Source organism: Pieris napi, chromosome 19, assembly GCF_905475465.1.
Source record: "Pieris napi chromosome 19, ilPieNapi1.2, whole genome shotgun sequence".
Classification (NCBI taxonomy): Eukaryota; Metazoa; Arthropoda; class Insecta; order Lepidoptera; family Pieridae; genus Pieris; species Pieris napi.
The window spans coordinates 2,376,557-2,398,605 of record NC_062252.1 but is presented as its reverse complement, the minus strand read 5'-3'; the positions used below and the strand labels follow the sequence as shown (position 1 = coordinate 2,398,605).

The window sequence follows — 22,049 nt, the reverse complement described above, 5'->3', positions numbered from 1 at the left end:
TAAATCGAAACCTCCATATTAGAGTTAATAAACGAAATTAAAAACTGACCTTATATCAAAAACACATCACTAGCACAGTCACAAACACAAGAATGGTACGTCCGCTCACTATAATGATCCAACGCCGACTGCCAGTTTTGAATTTAAACAGCTTTATTACTTTATCTGGTTGTGATTTGTGAATCACCACAAGTGTTTATACAAGTCTTTAATCGCTGCTTTTCCTGCGTGACATAGAAGTTTCGTCTAGAATAAAAGGAATGGGATTCTACGGGGCACATATATTATATACTAGCTGCTGCAAACGATTTTTTTACATAGCCCTGTTTAGCAACTACCTACCGACATATTACCAGATACCCCATAGAGATTTCGCTTTTGCGGAATAAAAACCTACATTTTGAATTTTTATATATTTTTGTATCCATAAAAACCTTTATCATTTCAAGTTTAAGAAATAAATATGTATAAAAAATGTCTCGACTCGAGTTTGACGCTTAGCAACATATTACATTTCGATTCATCAACAAAACGTATATGAATAACCTTTTGGCCTTTGAATTTGAAACGATATATTCCTAAGGTAAAGGCCTACTCATCCTTCCCTTTTCATCAAAGCGTAATACAATATGATAGAAAGAGACGGAGTGATTTAGTTTTAAGAAATATAGGGGTGAAAACAATGTTTTGTCAGTTATATGAGGTGATAAATTAAAATTAATTATACAAGACGTGGTTGCCCTATGCCCCATTTGAGCGTAGCAAAATGTACTTTAATCTGGGTTAAGCGCACGAGTACAATGTTCATAGATAATATACAGTCGTTTGCGCAGTTTATTCACTCGTCAATGGACGTCAATGTAATATTACGTATTCTGGTACACGTTGCAATAATAAATATCTAAAAAGGCTTTAGGTACATCGCCAAGTATTATATCAGAAGGTTTCGATAGGCTCCATTGTTTACGGAAGATGTATAAAATATTTATTTGGTCAGAATTATAGGTAGAATACATTACAGTCGGAGATTTTTTAAAGATTTAATTGGAGTCACGCGGCTAATGTCAAAGTAAAAGGTCCCCAATTTATTCCTGACACTATATGTTGCGGCCGACTTAGTGTATCAATGAAACACACAGTCTTAATGTAATACATATATAAATGTGGTCCGTGGGGTCCTAGCGCTATAAGGCTTTTTAAGGAAATAGCAAATAGGTTAGTCGACATCACAGGAGACCGAAGAGCTGGCACCTACTTCGGACAAAGAATCAGTCTAGCTATTCAAAGGGGGAACGCGGCCAGTATCTTCGGAACCTTGCCTAAAGGGACTCCTTTTAATAATATTTTAAAGTTATTAAGTATTACTTTTGAATTCTGTAATATATAAATGTCAAAAATACGTATATATCCCACTTTAATTTTTTACACGTGAAAATATAAATCTCTTTGTCAATCAAAATCGAACAATAAAGCGTAACCAATAAAATCGTAATAAAATACGATAAATTCTTATCGTTAGGAAATGAGAAATATTTTTAATACGCAATACATTTACAAACCGATGAATGGGGCACGGGTCTGGCACAGTTCTGCCTCATGATGTACTGGATACGCAAGTAGATTCCCTACTGTATCGAAGCAAACAATTTCCATCTTCCCTAGAGAGTTATTAAACTCATAATGGGTTCATTCAAGCGGCAGTTCAATAAATGTAAAATTGAAATAATTTGAAACAATTGATACCCTTGAACGGCGATTTAATGATAATATAGTTATCATACGTTTTAATCTAATTTTAAAATCGATAAATTGTATTTCCTATTGAATGATGAATATTTAATTTTAGCCGCAGTTTCTCCAATAATATGTAATTACTTTAGAGTTTAAAATAAATTATAGCATCTTACAACACATTTTTTTATATAACAGGAGGCTAAAGGACAGGAGGCTCATCTAATAAAAATAATTAAGTGATGCTCACATTGCCAGATGGCTTGCAAGTGCGTTTCCGACCTTTTAAGAATTGGTACGCTTTTTTCCTGCCTTCCTAAGTCGAATTGGATTTAATTTGCATACAAATTGCCATGTCTATGAACTTATAAAAAATATTGACCGATGACCGCTACTGATGATCCTTCAAATAATGGGAAAAATCCAGGGTAAGCGGCGTGTTGGTAGAAGGAAAATCATGGCTTCGTAACGTTAGGGAGTGGACGGGTACTGGCACAGGACAAGACACGCTTCACGAGACTGACGGCTGCCCTCCAGTAACGGAGAGGCACCAATAAAAAGAGAAGAATAATTGAGAATATTCAAATCGTAATCGTTAATTAAAAAAGAGTTATTTAGTATTTAGATACAATTAGGAAAAAAAAGTGTGTGTTTAAACCGTTTAACCAATTTTAACGCTGAATTAATAAAATTAAAGTAATTTAAGATACCTTTAAGTAAAACAAATGGACGAATGCAAAGATGACCTATTGACTAACAACATAAAGGAAAGCAAAAGCTGAACAAATCACCTTTCATAACTTGAGGGCCTGCCAGTGAGGGGGGGATATCGATAGATCATTCGATATTTGACCTTTTATTTGTGAGTATAATAATAATATGAATTAAACTTAGATAAGCTTAATAACTATCTGCAAAGTTTTATAGCTTCGAAAATAGAATAAAAAAATTTAAAGACCAAATCGTTTAACGTTTTCATATATTTTCAAGAAATGTTTACGTTGCACTCTGACTTCTAAGTTCACTTCTATCAATAAGTTTACCAATTCATCCGGATTTTCTAATAGCGCGGACGTTATTTGCTTTTAACATTGAGATTAATTTATATAATGTTCCAAAACACGTATTCAACCTAAAAATTGAAAAGATTTTTTATGAAATAAAGTTTTAATTGGTTTAGAAATAGCAGTGGGCAGCTGACATACGAACTTGTTTTGAATTTGTTCATTAGGTTTTTGTTTCTATTTAATTGACGTCAAGATATTTCCGAGAATGTCAATAATAGCGAAATACTTTTTAGAATTTTAAAAATTTGTGCTTGGGAATGTCCAGTCGTTAATTATTTTCGTAGATTTTTAGTTAGCGTTTAAACTAATATGTTAATATAATATTGTCCTCTTCAAATTGTGGGTCATCGTTCGTCATACGAGGGAGTAATTGGAAAACTCAACTATCCTGTAAGGAAAATTAGACACGACGTAATCAAAGCTTACGTATGATCTTGAAGAAAAATATTCTGTGGTGAGTGTTGGAAACTAATAACTATTACGTACGTGGGAAGGAAATTTTAATATGTATGACATAGATGGACAAGCCGTGACGCAAGACCTTTAACCCAACTTGAGAGACGCATCTTCAGGATAATTAACATGGTAAACATTTGGGTTTGGCAATCTATACTAATGTTATACGGCTGAAGAGCCTGTTAAAACGCACTAATTTTTATCTATTCGAAATGATTCTTTTTGTGTTCATTAATCTATGAAGGAACTTCCACCGTGAATGCTTTAACAAGTGAAATATATATATATTACTTTTGTGAAGAGGCAAATACATTTTATTATAAACGTTGTTTACTCTCGCTGCATAGAGCCAAACTTGCGTTACAGCTCGGCTTTTTTGTCATCTCGAAAAATGTGGTGTTTTTTGTCATCTCGAATAATTTTAACAGTATGTCATGGTCAATATCTAAACAACGCTGATATTTTAATTTAAACATTATTTTGATTTTGAATACAGACAAAATGAAATTACTTAATGTAAAATTGACCTCATTTAATATAATATAAATTAAAGTACTGTTTTTGACACAATAATTATCATTGTTCTAAAGTTCGCATGATAGCGACCCGAGATAAAATTAAATAAAAAATAAATAGCACAAAAAAGGCAGCTCGTTATTGTATAGATATAATTCCCTTTACAAGTCGTTATTATGATACGGTGAGGCATAAAACCGAAAAGGTGTATAAAGACCTACCTATATGAAAAGGGTATCTTTCTTATAGCACAGTTAAGGTAGAGAAGGAACTAATAACAAAAACCTAATATCGATAAGGTAGTGAACAGCACATCCCTATCTTAGGGACGGTCGCGGAACGAAAGAGCTATTGTGCGCAGACGCAGGACGTAACTAAGATGACGCTTCTATGTCAGTGTTACGTAACTAATCTGGGTTTGTAGATGCTTTATCACAAAATGCTAAATGATTATAGCTTTTTATTTAAAAAGTATATTAGAACAAACATAATGGACCTAATATTAACCCTTGGATACTCATACCGTGTTTATTACTCAAGCAACTTTTTTTTCTATTTTAATGACACAACAATTTTTTTGTATTCCTAATGTGTTAATCTGATAAAAACTCATCATTGACTACTAAAAAAACGTATCCTAACGTGTTCTTAGCAGTCAAAAGGATTAAAACAATAAATGTTAAATCCACGACAGAGGGTTATTTAAGCCAGTTTTTGCCACGCACCACCACATGTGGAAGCAGCTGCCCACTGAAGAATTTTCAAACCAATTCGACTTAGGGTCCTTCAAGAAAAAAGCGTACCAATTCTTCAACAGGCGGCAAGGCACTCGCGAGGCCTCTGGTAGTACTCACTAACAGATATGGATACTCATCCATGGGTGGTATCACTTAAAACCAGATGAGCCTCTTGCCCATTTGCCCTCGGTTCTATAAAAAAGTCGATTACATAATGATGATGAAAGACTGCAGACTCTACATTATAGATTTTTAATTGTTTGGATTATTTCGTGAGCACAATGAAAACATCGAAGTCAAAGAACGTAATCCACAATCTTGTAACAGTAGCTTCAAGGTATCATAAATCTGTACCCATTAAAAGATGAGCATTTCGTCTAGTCTTGCGTACATCTTGCACTACTTGCGCAAGCGCATACAATATTTCGCAACGTCCTTTTGTACAAGTGTTCGTTACTGACAAAAATTAACGGACAAGTACAATTTGAATAGAAACTGAAAGTTTTTTATGTCAAGGTAATAAAAAATAATCTAAAGATACATTAGATTATAATTAAATTATTGTCTAAAGCTTCTTAGTATTAAGAAATAATATGGCATTAGAACGAATTATTTTTGGCTTTTAAAAATTAGATAACTATTATCAAATCATCGTGTTTTATTTTATTTATTTCTTACTCCTAACACTGCTAACTTAAATTATATATAACAAAAAAACACTATACTAAAAATATAGCCAAAGATGGAATATATAATGTATATACAAAAAGGTTCGAACATTTACGAAAAGAAAAAAAATATTAAATAGATTTAACTAAGTAATACCTAATTCGGCTGTGTTGTGTGATAGTGTGAAAGTGAGGGTATGTACGTGATGGTGTGTATGTGGGATGTGCTTCATGATGCAGGTTATTAAGCGCTATAGATATTCTTAATACTCCTTAAAGCAGAATTAATTCTCTTAATACATGACCAATCAATAGAAATAACAAATATTATTATACAATACTTTAGTGCTCTCGGAGCTCTTCTTATTTATTGGAATATCCTAATATTACTTAGACAATTAAAATACTTAAAGTGGTGTGTTGGTGATATATTTCTATATTGTTTTTACACAACAATAAATTTTTCTGTACTTTTATTAACACTGTTTTAGCCAGATAATTCTTGAGGTAGGAATAATAAAATTCAGAGTCGCGGTTATGAAACTAAGTAAGGCTACATGAAAAGTAACACAGCCCAGATTATACATATACCCTAACGACACATTGATAGAACAACAACTCTGGGCACCAATAAAATACCTAGATTGGACTAATCTTCGAAAATAAATGGTTCTTAAATGTAGGAGAATCAATTCAATACCAACAGGGTAGGCCTGCAGCAGCCGGAGCTTGCAAAAGTGTTTTTAAAAGATTGGAGGGCAAACGCGCCTATGGGACGCCCAGAAGTCTTTGCAGCCATTTTAATAGATGCGTTGCCGGCCTTTGAGGAAGGAGTATACTCTTTTTTGGAACAAACAATCCCACCGGAACAAAATATATATCAAGCGTCGTCATTTTCAATTTATAAAGCATATAAATTCTAAAGATTGGGATGGACCATTTAATTTTTCTTTGAATTACCTAACTACGGAAGCAGTTAAAAATTAATTAAAAACACATAGTTACATATATGGTTACATAGAGCAGTTTGTAATGTGTATCCAAGCATATCATGCAATCTCCGCCAGCCATTCAGCAATTACAGTTTTGTAAACTTCATTATTAATAGAATTTTCAATTACCTTCTACATAAGGTTAATTGTTTGAACGCAAAAGCTATACCAAGACCAGCTTTGACCTAGTGGCTTTAACGTGCGACCCAACGGAATTTTCTTTCTATGAGCGCAATTAGCAGTCGTACGGTGAAGGAAACATCGTGAGGAAACCGGCATGTCTCAAATCGAATAATCGATGACATGTGTCAGACAGGCTGATTAACAACTTGGTTATGAAATAATTATTATCAAACAAACAGGTGAAATCTGAGGCCAACACCCATTTAATTGTAGCAAACTGTGGAATCGACTCCTGAAGGGGGTCCTGAGAGATACGACCTCTAACTATTCAAAGTTTTAGTGTAGGTACTCCTCTCTCAAAGGCCGGCAACGCATTCACCAAAAATGGGTGTCCATGGGAATCCTAGTGTGGCAGTGCACTTTATTTTTACCTATATATCCTTTGTATAGCTTTTTTTCAGTCTCTCTTAATTGTCATCGTCAAATTGTAAAGCTCTTTTGAAGTCTGTTCTTTCAAGTAGACATAGAAGTACCCCCTTGGACTCTCTTATTTCTACTTAAGCCGATACAATTTTACTTTATGAACCTGTAATAAGAATCTCCGCTTATTACAATTTCAATTACGAAATATATTGCCGTGTCGAAACTTCGTACAAGTATCTATTGAAATTTTTCACTACACATAAATCGACATATTGGTCGCAATGTATTATGCCACAGACTACTTAAGCAACTATGTCAAGATATTGTAAATATTACAGTTTTACTAAATTGTGTAAGTTCAAATTTAATTTCACCTTTATTATAAGTTTTTTTTATGGAACAGGGGACCAACGGGCATTGAGAGTGTTCATAGGCGGCGGTAACTGTCTCAAAACTTGGCAATTGTTGTTCTTGCCCGCTCTGACTTGACTTGTAGTAAATGTTAATTTAGTATCAATTTAACATCTTTTCTGTTGACGTTAATTAGTGCACTTGGTTACCTATCGGCCAAAATTAATAATGTATCATCAATCTATGATTATAACCAATCTTGGACTGATTCATATCTAAAGACCGATCTCCAATCTGCATGCCAATAAACATTTCTGCTATCCGATTGTTTATTTGACAAAAGATTGACAGCAATCTTTTGCGTGATCCTTGCCTCTCGACCGCGTTTCGTTCAATGCAATATGTTGTGTTCAAGCATACCAAAAGTTTGCTGTTTTTGGAACGAAATAAAATAAGTAAGACTTAGGGTCTGTTTCACAATGTATGGATAAAGTAGCAAATAGCTATGCAACGTTTTGTTTGTTTTTTTGTTACGAACAAATAAAGTTACAAAATTCTATAGAAAAACATAGAACCTTAACCTTTTTGTTGGTCATTTAATATTACTTGTAACGAAACGGGCTGTCATTTTCATATGGTATTTTTGTTTGTTATTGAGTATTTTAGTACATATTATTACAAATATAAATTTTCTCTGAGTAGTTTGTGTATGTTGTTTTTGTGATTCGAGGTTGGTTCTTTAACTTAAAAAAATGTCTACACAAAAACGTGAAAGAAGCGTCAATTTCAGCCGGGAAGAAGTTGACCTTCTAACTTCGCTTGTTGCTGACCATAAAAATATATTAGAAAATAAAAAGAGTGACTCAGTCACCTGGCAGGAGCAAGAGCAGTGCTGGAAGACGCTGGAGGCGCTGTTTAATAGCACAAGTGGGGTAAACTTTCGCAGTGCTAAAGCTTAAAGAGGGCTACAAGAAAAAAGTCTGCCTTGATACATGCTGAAACATATCGTACAGGAGGTGGCCCTAGTGCTGCTACTCGTCTTACCCCCTATCGAGGAAAAAGTCAAAGACATGATATTGTTGTCTGTCGAAGGAAATGAAAGTCAATTGAAAGGAAGAGCATCTAAATAAGAGAAAGCAATGGGCATTTGAAGAGGAAGAAAGAGAGCATAAAAGAGAATTATGGGCCATAGAAAAAAATATATTGTTTAATAAATTAGAAAAATAATAGATTTTGTGCCTGGAGCGAGGATGTATTGTATTAAAAATTTGTATTTTTATTTAAATAAAAGCATTGAATTTTTATTTAATTTATCTCAAAACTGTTGTAATTTATAAAATATTATAGTAATAAAGCAAAATAATCACTTATAAGATTACTTCGCACACTTGCATTTCCCACGTTGTCAATTGCGCTTTGATCAATATCATCAGCTGGTTCATCTACTTGTTGCAGTAGTTCAAAATCTTCATCTCGCATATCAATAGCAATATTGTGCAACACTGCACATGCCACTATCACGGCTTGTACACGAGATACTTGAAGCAAAACCTTTTTTGACAAACCGATTTTGGGGAACCGATTTTTTCCAAACACCATATTATGTCCTTTCCACCACATTTCTGCTTCGTATTTGAGATTCGTTATAAAGATGTTCTGCTGGAGTCTTGAAGTTTTGAAGTGGTGTTAGTAGGTAGTATCTATAGTAACAAATATTTTTGGTTGTAGCTAATATTTAAAAAAAAATTACAAAAGTTGATGAAAAGATTAAACCTGCAAGAAGTCATATATGATAGACATCACTTTATGTAAAAGTGTCTCCAAAGCATCTTTTGTTAACCTAAATCTTAATGTGAATTCGGCGTCATTCAGGCTCTGGATATAATAAATTCTTGTCTTCTTATGTCTTCGCACAGAAGTACGTTGTCTTCTTCCAGCTTCAGAATTACTATCCCAATCGGATAATTGCATTTAAACTTCCAAATCACTATCACTAGAACTGGAAGATGACGAAGATGAATAAATTTTCCCAATGAATATTAAGTTAGGTCGCAATCCCAAACCCAAATCATACGAGTTTCACCGATAGCAATCCGAGATTGATTTGGCCAATCGAAGCACTGTCAAAATGGACAGATAGGTTGTTGGCATGAGTAAACATTCATTTTCATACAGAGGGCAATCTTCAATCTCTTATCCGCCCTCTGAACGATTGGTTGAATAATTAGATTGGTATCTCAGTCCATGTATTGAATATTGGCATGCTTTTCTTTAGAAATGGATTGAATTGTCAGTCTATGACAGCTAAAATTGGATTGAGATTGCGTATTGGTTTTGGCCGTATATGAATAAAGTTATTATGAGTTGGATTTCAAGTTGACACATAACTTTCAAAGCCTGGTTTGCCTGCTGCACATAAAATAAGTTGCAATGATATAAATAATGATGTTATAATGTGATATTTTATCTAAAAACTTGATGTAGGTACTACTTATGACGATTTTTTTAATATAACGGGGCAAGCGGTGGCTTAATTGATGTTAAGTGATACCACCGCAGATAGGCACTCATTTTGCCAGAGGGCTCACAATTGCGTGCCGGCCTTTTAAGAATTTGTATTTGTCGATTTATGTTCAATTACATATCTGCCATTTAAAATTGAATATGAAAACAAAAATGTTGACGCATGAGTGACCCCCTAAGCTTCCACAAAGAGGGAAATAAAATATAATTAACCAGACCTAGAGCTATTTGAAATTCATAATTGACTTTCTACCTTCACATCCGATTAGTATTTAATTTAACAATAGTATTGCTACATAAAAACGTCGGTATGAAACAGATATAAGCAATATCCTATTACATGCAAGGCTTACAAAACAATACATTGAAAATACATACAATATAAAATTTAGATTTTACCGTACCAGCAAGTAGTCATAAAAAACCAACACTCTGAAGTTAGCTAAAGTCAACATTTTTTTTTTAAAGTTATACTTCATTTGGCGCGTTAGGGAAAAATGATAAGAGTAAATTTTTTGTTGTTTTTTTATCGTGGGGTAATGGTTTCCGCGGCGCGAGTTCCTTCTGGAGGGTTATGGGGGACTCGCTACTGTGCAAACCACTAAAACCCCACGGCCGCGGCGCCACCAACAATCGCCCGAAGTACGACACCGCATGTTTAAACACTAGCCATCTACTAATTTAACAATAGTAGCACTCTGAAGTCACACTTTAGTAGCATTCTGAAGTCACGTTCATACACGTATAAATTTATATTACACACATAATTGATAAATTGGTTCCAATGTGTACACTTTCAAAACGTATTTAGGAAATATATTTCAAAACAATGAATTTTACTTACAATATAATGAATTTAACCGTTATGACATAGATTTGTGAATGTTCTAAGCAGTAATCTAGCTCGCTCGATTTTGAATCTTTAAATAAAGAAACATATGTATTTAATATTTATCATTTTCGAAAACAAACAGAAGCGCCACGAAGCAAGTAGATGATCAGCCCTTGGGATTAAGGTATGCCCTGGTTTTCTTCACCATACGATAGTGTTAAGTTTCTTGCCAGTTCTTCTTGCTTGCCTTCTTAATTTAACTTCGTTTCTGACGTTCATAAGTGTACTATATGAATAAAGTTATTTTGACTTTGACTTTTCAGCCTTCTGTCTGACACATGTCTTATCATCACTCTCACTCGTTTATCACGACGGTGAAGAGCGAGTGAGTAGAAAGAAAAAATATTGGTCTACCCACAAATCCACAGCCGGGATTCGAACACGACTTTAGGGTCGCACATTAAAGCCACTAGGCCAACATTCTCTATAGAGTAGAAATTTTATTATCTCGTCATTGGATTGTACGCATGTATATATGTACTTATTTAGTTGAATTTAAAACGTGCTAATGTTATGAGTCAGCGCAATATTAGTGAGTGACCTTATTCTTCTTTACTATGTTAATAGCATCTTAAAACTATTTGCAATTTATTTTAAGTAGGTTTTGTGCGGATTATAGTTTTTTTAGATATGAATAATTGGTATGCATTAATAATTTAGATAAGTCCCACTGACATACCTACTTATTAACAAATGAAATTAGGAGGTATTTTAAATTAGGAATCAAACATACATCGTTGAGTATTACAATTGTATAGAAGATAGTTTTGACCTAAACAACATAGACGTTTCGTATAAGGCTTAAAATCTATTCTTATTGCAAATTACCAATGCATGATTTATTTACAAAGTAAAGGTCATTAACCTCGAGTTTCACTAACAAAAACAAATAGAAAGGCAATATATACCTAGCTATAACTATGTCACTATGTCAGACTCGTGCGCGTAAGGAATATCGCAATCTTTCCAAGTAAATGTTCGTAATAAAAAGTTCGTCGCACACTATTATGTCATAAGTTCGCGTGAGCTTTTTTTACGATAAATACCTGTTAAGGAACAGTAGCTGTATAAAGTATTAAACAAAGAAAATATACAAACAAGAAGTATGACAGAAATAACAGTAAGATGGTTATTAGTCCACCATTCAATGGCGATGATAAGGTGTGAAAAGAAAGTAAAAAAGTTAAATTCCGCTAATAAAATAATAAAAAATATTTATCATGAATGCTCCAGTGCTTTTAGTTGTAGCGATATCTTAGCATGTTACCAACATGAGCTTTTCAAACAGAAACACTAGAAACAGTGCAGTGTTGGCCTAATAATGGCTTCAGCGTCCGTATCTCATCCCTGAGGTCGTAAGGTTTGATCCCCGGCTGTGCACCAATGGAACTTCTTTGTATGTGCGCAATTAACATTCGCTCGAACGGTGAAGGATAATATCGTAAAAAGACCGGCTTGCCGACGGCGTGTGTGAATCACAGGAGGCTAATCACCTACCTATCTTAGATTTACAAATGACCATGAACCAGATACAGAAATCTGAGCCCCAGACCTAAAAGTTAAGACCTAAGATTGTAGCACTATTGATTTTTTATATCCACTAGAAACAAAACGATCTTTTCCTCTTAACGTGACAAGAGTAAAACGGAATAAAAATGTTGACCCTGTAGGACTCATGAAAAGCCTCAGGAAACTGTCAAAGCTTGATTTATATATTTGCAAAAACAGATCCATATTTAACTCAAATTTTAATCGTAAATTAGCTTACAAATTGCATTGAAATCCTCTTCCTTGTCGACGCCCTTTGTTCGTTGTTCGCCCTTGCAAAAACTTTTGAAATTGAAAAATGTATTGTTAAATACTTAACAACCGTATTCTTCATTGCGTGTCGTGTAAGGTGCCTACTGACCTGCTAGTGATATCTCTCCACTTTGTTCGGTCTATAGCTTTTCTTAGCTTTTCATAGGGAGACCCGTGAGAATCGTGACTTGGTTACACTAACAGGTTAGCGATCTGCCCCGCGGCCTCTTGCTATCCACCGCCGACGACAACCAGCTTGTCGTCTATTATCGGTTATCTAGTTCGCGATGGGCGATATGACCTAAGTAAGTAAGAACTCTTCAATAGCATGTTGTTGACAGTCTGACAAAAAGCCAGCAATTGGGAGAGGTGGCACAGTACTGGAGCCCTGAAAGTTTCCCATTTCGAAGGCCAAGACACGTTTTTGGAAGCAGTAGCAAAAAAAATTATGTACCTACGTCAAAAATATGTTGGATATTGACAACCGGCAGTCTCAGTTCGCGCTAAGTTTCGTTTTTATGATATTGAGAGTGTTATCACTTTTTAAAGTGAAACACTAGAAGCAGATAGTAGTGTCCTTATGGACAAAACATTCATTATTAGCTTAATGAATAGGGTATATGAGTAAGCACATATTTTATCCACCCATCCTGAGATCCGAATTAATTAGACAATAAAATAATTCTTTATTTTAATCGTGAAACATTCATTTACCCATTTCTAAAAGTTAAACGTTTTAAAATAAGAGCAGTGTTGGCCTAGTGGTTGAAGCGTGCAACCCTCAAACCAGAGTTCAAACCAAGGCGTTGCACAATGGAATTTTGTTTCTTTGTGCGAAATTAATACTTCAACATCGCAAGGAAACTGGTATGTCTCAAATCCAAAAGTTTTCATGTGTCATAGAAAGTTGATCCCCTACTTGTATACAAAATAAAAAGACACAATCTGAGGCCAAGGTCCAAAGGATTTTGTTATTTTTTTTTTTATAGAACATGGGGCAAACGGGCAGGAGGCTCATCTGATGTTAAGTGATACCGCCACCTATGGACACTCTCAACGCCAGAGGGCTCGCGAGTGCGTTGCCGGCCTTTTAAGAATTAGTTGCAGCGCCCCGGGATTATTTATTTATTACGTTTAAACATGTCAGTTGATCGAGCAACAGGGTGACTTAGATACTCACTGACGCTTCGCGAATAACACTGGGAGTGTGTTGTTGATTTTTTTTTTTAAATATACCTAAATCATCGGATAATTTTTTTTCCTATACATCAGCCAAATCAAATACCATAGTAAACGGTATCGGAACGAGTTTAGTTAACTTTCTACAGTATCATACATTTAACGCCTCTCTCAATATTTTCTCTAGCAAGTAATTTGCAGTTAACTGTAGTTTGCGTACAGTTAATCGTAGTGCAAGTCGAGATTTTAGATCGGAGAAGCTTTATACACAAACTTTCTACAAAACTTTTAAAACGTCCATTTTATCGGCTTCGAAATTAGCCTGTACCAGGAAGTTTATTCCACAAACAAATATCTTAAACAAATATTTCAGAAAGTTTATGTACGAGCTTTTGAACGTTCAAAGAAAACATCTAATACAACGTAAAATAACAATGAATTGTACGCTCAATTTAAGCAATTAGAGTCACTTCAAAACTTGAATCCAAACATTAAAATTAAAAATCTTATTATAAATATAGACTACGAGTAGAAACAATAAATAAGCCCGAACGATATATTTTACATAAAATATTTTTTAAACAAGGCTACCCAATATTTAAATATAAAATAAAAACTGCACTAATATCTGCGCAAAATTACACCTCTGACCTCCAATAAATTTTCCATCTTTAAAACTAAAATTTAAGGTTATGACAAGGAAAATCATTATTTATAGAAGAATAACAATTTTAAAATTATCGAGCACAAACATTAAAAGTTAACGAGAAGCTAGTAATTAGTATACACTTAATTATGTATGAATCATAGGGGACATCGCTAATTACTTTAAGCTCCAATCAAGGAAAAAGACTTAATTTTATTAAGATTATATCGGACACGCGACCGAATGATTTTTGAGGTTAATGTAACTTTAATTTATCTTATAATGTATTTTTAATTCAATCATTTGTCTTACAATCGCCTCTATTTCCTTTAACGATTATCTATTTTTAATCCTGGTGGAACTAATTTCAAACTCATTGTGTTACGAATTTATTAGGCGATAATATTATTGAAATGTTAATGGCGCATTTGACGAGAGATAGCAGGTTTAAATGGACACAAATTAATACAGAATGGCAACAACGATTTGGAAAGAGGAAGACAAAGCAAGAGATAGGCAGACGATATAAAGAGAATAGGAGGCACAATTTAGACAAGAAGAACTAACATTAGAAAATAATGAACGCAGCTGGAAGATGCATATATGTCACAGGACACGCGCATCACCAAAACGGGCACATCTGATGTATTAGATTAAGTCTGGTTATGTAACTAAAACTAATGTTTGTTTATATATTTTACTAAGTTTCAGCAATAAAGGCTTAATATTAATAATATTATTATTGACGAGAGTTTGTACGAGGCTCTCAACAACATATAGAAGAGTTCTTCCTGTGGTCATATCGCTCATCGCGAACCAGATAACGTGGGCAAGGTGGTTGCCGTCAGCAAGGTGAAAGGAAAACGGCTGGGGAGCGGATCGCCACGCCAACCCGCTATGTGTGAGCAAGTCACGATTCTCACGGATCTCCCCCTAACAGCTGCGCTAAGGGAATCTATAGACCGAATAAAGTGGAAAGATACCACTAGCAGGAGGCACCTTACGGTGACACGACGTTCAGCAATGAAGCATACGAAAACTGGCTCACAAATGGACTGCCCAACTTTCCTAGCACTTAACGTAATTGATTAACCTAATAAGTCTACTATTTCGTTCTTATTAGTGATTTAGGTATAGACACGTAGACGTGATCTCTTCAAAACAATTCGATTTAATAAATAAAAGCAATAAATTGAGGGCACGTTTAGTGATAACAGCTTACAATCAGTTTCATAAATATAAAACCCTCTCAGTGGTTATCAATTGTTGTAAATGCTTACGGTCAAGGTTCCATCCATACCAATTTTATAAAATAAATAATTGTAATTATTTTGTAATTAAACGCGTTTTATGTTAATTACATTTTTTAACGCAATACTTGTAAATATATTGCGTAAATATATGTTAATATTCGCCCTTGAAAACAAGTCGAAAAATATATTATGAGATCCAGTAGTTTTTTTAATAAGGCGCTAATAAAGAAAATTGGAGTATGCAGGGTTATGGAGCGTTCGATTCTTTGGTTGAAACTTAAAGACAAAGTTAATAACGGTGTAATAAGAAGTCTTACAAAAATAATAGACGTAACACATTCAAAAAGTTAAAGTGGAAATGGGCCGGTCACATAGCAGGCGTTTGTGATGACAAATGGCTCAAACCCTTACTTGGAATGGCCAAGCGGGAATAAAAAGGAGAGGACGGGCGTCCTGGGAAGATGGAATAAAATACCGGGGAAGGATTGGAAAATGGTGGCGAGGATGATAGTGGAAGAATGGAGTTGCCTTCACTCTGTTGGAGGTCATGTATACTTATTTTAAACATAATGACATGGACTGAATATAGGCTATTTATTATTTTTTATTCACTTGGAATCCATGATCAAGCGGCGGATGCCATCCCCACGTGTTCCATATAAAGTCGCGACTTTGAATTTTACAACAGTCTTCACGAACGTATAAGTAAATACCTAAGCAATGTTTTGTCACTGTTGTTTATTCGATATCATTCACAAAGGCATTTAATAATTTCCTATAGAAGACATGTTCTTGAAGGTACATACAAGCGGCGGTTAAACACGAATCTCCTGAATGGGAGCGCGCAATAGGCTTGCGTTTCTCCCATTAACATCAGGCGGGATTGTGGAAAAAGGTCTGTTTTAAAAAAAAAGTGCGTGCATACAAAGTACACATGCCAGAAGTGAAACTTCTTTGGCAAACTAATTTTTAAGTCTTGTTCATATTTATACAAATCTAAAACTTTAGATTTCCGAGACTTAGAGGTAGGAAAAAGGAAGATATGTTAGGAATTTAATGAATTTAAGTTAATTGTCAATCAAATATTAATTTTCGAAAATTAATACAAATTATAAATTTAATTTTTTAAATTTATTTCTTCGATAATAAAAACGCGTGGCATTTGAATTTACAATTTGTCATTTGAGATGTCAATAAATTATTTTGCATAAAATACTAAAATGTCATAAATTCTCTTTACGAAATTTTAATTTTAAAAATAGAATTTCTATAAGGTAATTCGCCCTTCTCGCTCTCACGTTATCTTACCATAACTATAGTCTTCCGGTCTAGTAAATAATGGGGGTATAATGATAGAAAATCATGTACCGTGATGACGGAAACATGCAATCCTATAAGTACATCTTAAAACACAGCCTTACGCAAGATATAATTTCAAGAAATTTTGGTGACACACAAAACTCTTAATAAATTATATATCAAACGTTTCACCTCGACATCCGTCGTTCAAATGAGCGATTCTTAAGGCAGTTTTACCGCGCACTACCACTATGTGGAAGCTGCCCACTGAAGTACTTCCGAACCAATTCCTTCCGTTCAACGGCGGTGACCCAAATGCTGTATTTGACATCGTCACAGGTGATGAAAGCTGGATGTATTTCTACGAACCCTAAACTAAAGATAATATTCGAGGTATTCGCTTTACGAGCCCTGGAGATGCGGTGAAAGCGTACGAAAATGCCATTGAAAAGACCCCTAAGGAAGAATGGGCCCACTGCTTTTCTCAGTGATTGCATCGCATGCGACGATGTCTAGAGAGGAACGGAGATTAACTTCGAAAAACAATAAAAGTATTGCCAACTTTCTACATTAAGCTGTTTTTCATTTTCTAAAAATTTTCAGTGTTACCTAGGTAAAAAAAACCTAGTAAAAAGTAGAGGTTGTTTTTTTCTCTATCCGTCTCTCATCGCCTGCGTGCCTCACCACCAAATAATCGATGGAACGGTGAAATGTTACTAGGCGAAAGACGTAAAAGACCAAAAAGTACGTACCAGTAAGTACACCTAAGTTCCCATGTCGTAATCTAACATGTTTCGCAATAGGCCAAGACCTCAGACGAAATATCTTCGTTGAAGGCAATTACATTTAAAAGCTTAAATAATCCTTTATTACTTACTTAACGACTTAATTAACTCAATACCAGAGAGATGTAATAAAATGAAATGACATTGTGGGCGAATTCTTTAAGTTAAAATTCAAAAAGGTCATGAAAATATTCATCACGTTCACGACAAGGAAGACTCAACTAAAAAAATTAATGCGTATTAAGGGACCAAACTTGGTAAAGTATCCGGCTTTAATACTACCTGTAATTATGTCTGCGGGAATTTACCGTAGCGATAAGTATAATATTTCTTGACACGGGCCTAGTGAGAAGATTAAAAAGGACCATTCGGATTAGTGAATTAGTGTGTGTGCACGTTAGTCTTAAGTGCTAAACAGTGAAAAAATACACAAGAACAGAGTGTCTATTGAAATAAAATAAAATATGTTTATTATGGATATAAGATAGATAATCACTTATTCACCGTCATTAAATTTGAATCGGTAGACATCCCATCATCGAAGAGAGAAGAGAGGGTGTATGTAGGCTGAGAGAAAAGCCGGCGTAAAAACCCTCGGTAGGTACTCTTTTAAAATAGCAAATCATCACACAAAATGACTATAGAAAACAACACTTATTTTAAAACAAATATCGCAAATTAATTAGAAGTCTGACTCTTAATGGAGATTAAGTTTTATTGGACACTTTCTTATGTTAAATATTATTTTTAGTAAATTATGTTACACTTAAATTAGGCTAGATCGTAATGTTATTTTCCTCCCTCAAAGGCCGGCAACGCACCCACTAAAAATGGGTGTCTATGGGCTGCGTAGACTGCCCTTTTTGGTCGTCCCGCAAGCTCGTTTGCCCCCCTATTATATATAAAAAATAAAAAAAAATGTTAATTGATGTCTCAGTGCAGAGAAAATTTATTTAAAAAATCCACGCGAACGAGGTATTAATAAACCAACCACTTCGCCAGCGACCATAAAAGCGATTTGAACCAATTTGACCTTGATGTTATTAAACAATGAAAATGGCAGCCAATACCAGCGCCATTGCTCCGACATATATATTATGTCTCCATCGCTCCGTGGCATGTAAGCAACACACCAGCAGGTCCTTTTTTAACGTTGGCAAATAAATTTTATCTTTACAGCTCCCGAGCCGGGGCTTCTTAAAGTGACGTCAAGTCCGTCCGTGAGGTGCACAATGTATGTAATGTTGGTGAAACAATGTTTGTCTTCAGATAGTAGCCATAGAAAGCCGAAAAATTTAAGCTAGTTTTATTTGTACCTTTGTGTACCTTTGTGTGTAAAACCCACAAAATAATCAAAGAAATTTCAATGTCATCAACATTTATCAGTTAAATAATACCGACTGAATGTCAACTTTATCAAGATAAGTTCATTACTAATTACACTGAAAACGATATATCCGGTTTAGTATAGGAATTTAAAATACCAGCTATAACCCTAGTTTCTGCGTCTTTTTTCTTGATTTTTGCTTAACAATTTTTTTTTATAGTACGGGGGCAAACGGAGGCTCATCAAAGCCTGAAGAGAGCTTGCGTGTGTGTAACCGGCATTTTAACAATGCATACGCTCTTTTCGTCGAATTGGTTCGGAAATACAATAGTTATCTAAGCCACTGTAGATTTTTAAATATAAGACATGCCGGTTCATGATTTTCCTTCGCTGTACGAGCAAGTGTACGTCCCTACCAGTGCTTCGAAGGCACGACCTCAGGGTTGAAAGTCATAATAAAGTATACATTGGCTAAGTAACCTTTATCAATAATGCACGACTGTGAGACTTTAAGGAAGAAACAAACATGCATCCAATAGACTTTTTTTAATTTAGAATATTTTTTGGTTTTCGTTTCGAAAAATGAAAAAGGTTATTGTTTGGAAAAACATAAAGCAGGAATAAGTAGATCAATTGTGTTAATCAAACAATAATACATAATGAATTAGAAGAAGTAGTTAATCGTAAATTAATCAGTAAAGCTTTTTATAAGGTTGAATGATCCTAATCCTTGGGATTCATTTAACTAAAAACATGGCTATTAAAATTAGTGGCGGAGAGTTTCTTGCCCGCTCTACGCCCTTGACTTGCGAACTGGTAGTCAATGTTAATTTAGAATCAATTTAACAATTCTGTTGACGTTCATAAGTGTACGTACCTATATGAATAAAGTTATTTGGAATTTGAGTTTGAATAACCGAAATTGTACTTTATTTCGAAAAAATACGGTTTTTAATTTCATAAATTAGGAGCAACGCACATCTTCCTCTGCTGCTTAGTGCTGAATCAGGACTATCCATTAATCTCAAAGAAAGTTTTTCTCAAGAGGCTCTTACAAATTACCAGGCTAACATAACGGATATGTGGATTACATTATGGCGCATCTTAGCCGCATTCTAGGAAGCCTTAAATATTTAAGAACCGATACACATTGCAGATAGCAACGCTTCATTTGCTTCAAGCTATTGCATAATATATATTTTTTGCACTTTGTTTAGAACAGGCAAATGTTGTACACGGTATCCTATGCATGTGTGTGTCCATGCATACAGCCTCACAGGATGTTCTCGTACACAAATAAACTCTACTGGATTTTGTTTTTTTTTCTGATAGCATATATTATATGTACCTATATCAGCTAGTAACCCGGCAAACGTTGTTTTGCCATGTATATTATTTCTAGGAAACATTTTTTAGTTCAATAAAAACAACTATCTACTATAATAAAAAATAGAGATTGATCGTAGGGGGGTGACTAAGGGTATTTTTTTTAATGCCACATAATAAAAAAAATGGTATCCAAAAAATAAGAAATTTTTTTTTGGGGTGGACAACCCTTATCACATTCTCCGACTTACTGAATATGCATGAAAAAATTCATAAGAATCGGTCGAGCCGTTTCGGAGGAGTATGGTAACGAACATTGTGATACGATAATTTTATATAGTATTAGACAGAGTATATTATATGTACATATTATATAATGTTTATGTTGAATTGGTAATTAAAAACATTATTATATAATACTTTTCAGCGCGATTAGAAATAAGATATTTATTAAAAATTACAAGGATTTGGCCTGGGTTGGTGCTAGTCATAATAAGAAAAGTTATATTTTTCCATCTAGACGAGAATCACGAGGATATCGTATTTATCACGGTGTTAGTATTTCGTCAGCACAAAAAACGCGTTGCGGCATTGGCAGACCTTCATTTACTCCCTTCACTACCTAGATAGCCAAAATCAAATACTAGCATTTGGCGAGGTTTTGAAACCTAAACAGGTTTAAAGTACTTAGACCGGAATATTACTTGCTTGGGCTTTAATTATTTTATACGTACCTAAGTAACTATTAAGTCTTAGATATGTACTTATATAAAGCGTCACGTGTGTTTAATTTACTGTCTATGAGCGGTTTCTAGAGCCTAGATTCTACTAGCCCCTAATCTACTGTCTAGGTACACACAACCCACACAACAGTAGGCCTTTTTGATTCTCAAAACGTTTAATGGAGTAGCACAATTCCTGGTAAATAGTTGGAACTCGTTGGATGCCCTAAATAGTAATTTAGATGTTTTTATTTATTTACACTTCGTTGCATTACAATATAAAAACATAACATAATTAAATATAAAGGCAACTGGCGGCCTTATCGCTTTCGAGCGATCTCTTCCAGGCAACCACTGTGAGAAAAGAAAAAATGAATTAAATTAGATGAGGTAGGCAAGAAGTGCAAAAATACATATTACATATAGTTATTCAGAAAAAAATAAGAAACTAAACAGGAACAAAAAACAGACTAAACTTATAAAGGATAGATGAAAAGTAAAAAGTGCACATGAATCATAATAATTAAAGATCAGTCTCACGTCAGTTAGTAGTTAGTACGAAAGTTAGGGATATGATGCGGACACTGGACAGGTAATGTTTTTACAGAAGAAATTTAAAGGAAGATAGTGAAGGAGCTAAGCAAATAGGGACGGGAAGTGAATTCCATAGCTGAACTGCAGAGACCTTAAAGGACTGGCCAAGAAAGGAGGAGTTATAAGATGGGATTTCAAGGATATAGTTTTCGGAAGAGCGTAAGCGGATATTTATAAATAAGGTTTTCGATCTATAAAAGATGGTAAATTAACATTAAATAATTGGTAATTATAAAATTAAGTTGAACTTAAAACTGAACTTAACTTAAATTATAACTTAATTGAATATCTTAACTATTTAGGCAAACACTAGTGGGTCATCAAACAATTGAAAACTATAAATAAATTATATTCAAGTCTTAACACCAATAATTTGCAAATACAATTAATGCAAATGGCCCAGAATTGTATATAATTATCTATTATTAATGTAATTAAGTTGTTAGTCATAAAATAAATTAGTTTGACAAGTAAAAAAAATACTAATAATAGTAATAAAATAAAATGAACCCTCATTGTTAATACGACAAATTCTGATTCATATTACTATTACATAATCTATTAAGTGGACAGTCTACTTAATGTTTCCACCACACAATATGTATACTTTTATAAAAATTTGTGAATAAATAAGTGTAA

At 34.2% G+C, this 22,049-nt stretch overlaps 1 protein-coding gene across 2 annotated transcripts in view; it reads right to left on the bottom strand.

Moving 5' to 3' along the window:
• LOC125059175 (ATP-binding cassette sub-family D member) overlaps positions 1 to 22,049 on the bottom strand; it is a 50,008-nt gene that overhangs the window by 26,574 nt on the left and 1,385 nt on the right. Inside the window, exon 1 of one of the 2 annotated variants that reach the window (XM_047663466.1) lies at positions 50 to 152. The exons of the other annotated variant lie outside the window; for it this stretch is intronic. The gene's annotated coding sequence lies outside the window, so the exon portion shown is untranslated. Of the gene's footprint in view, positions 1 to 49; positions 153 to 22,049 lie in introns of those variants that run through there. 2 annotated transcript variants of the gene reach the window in all.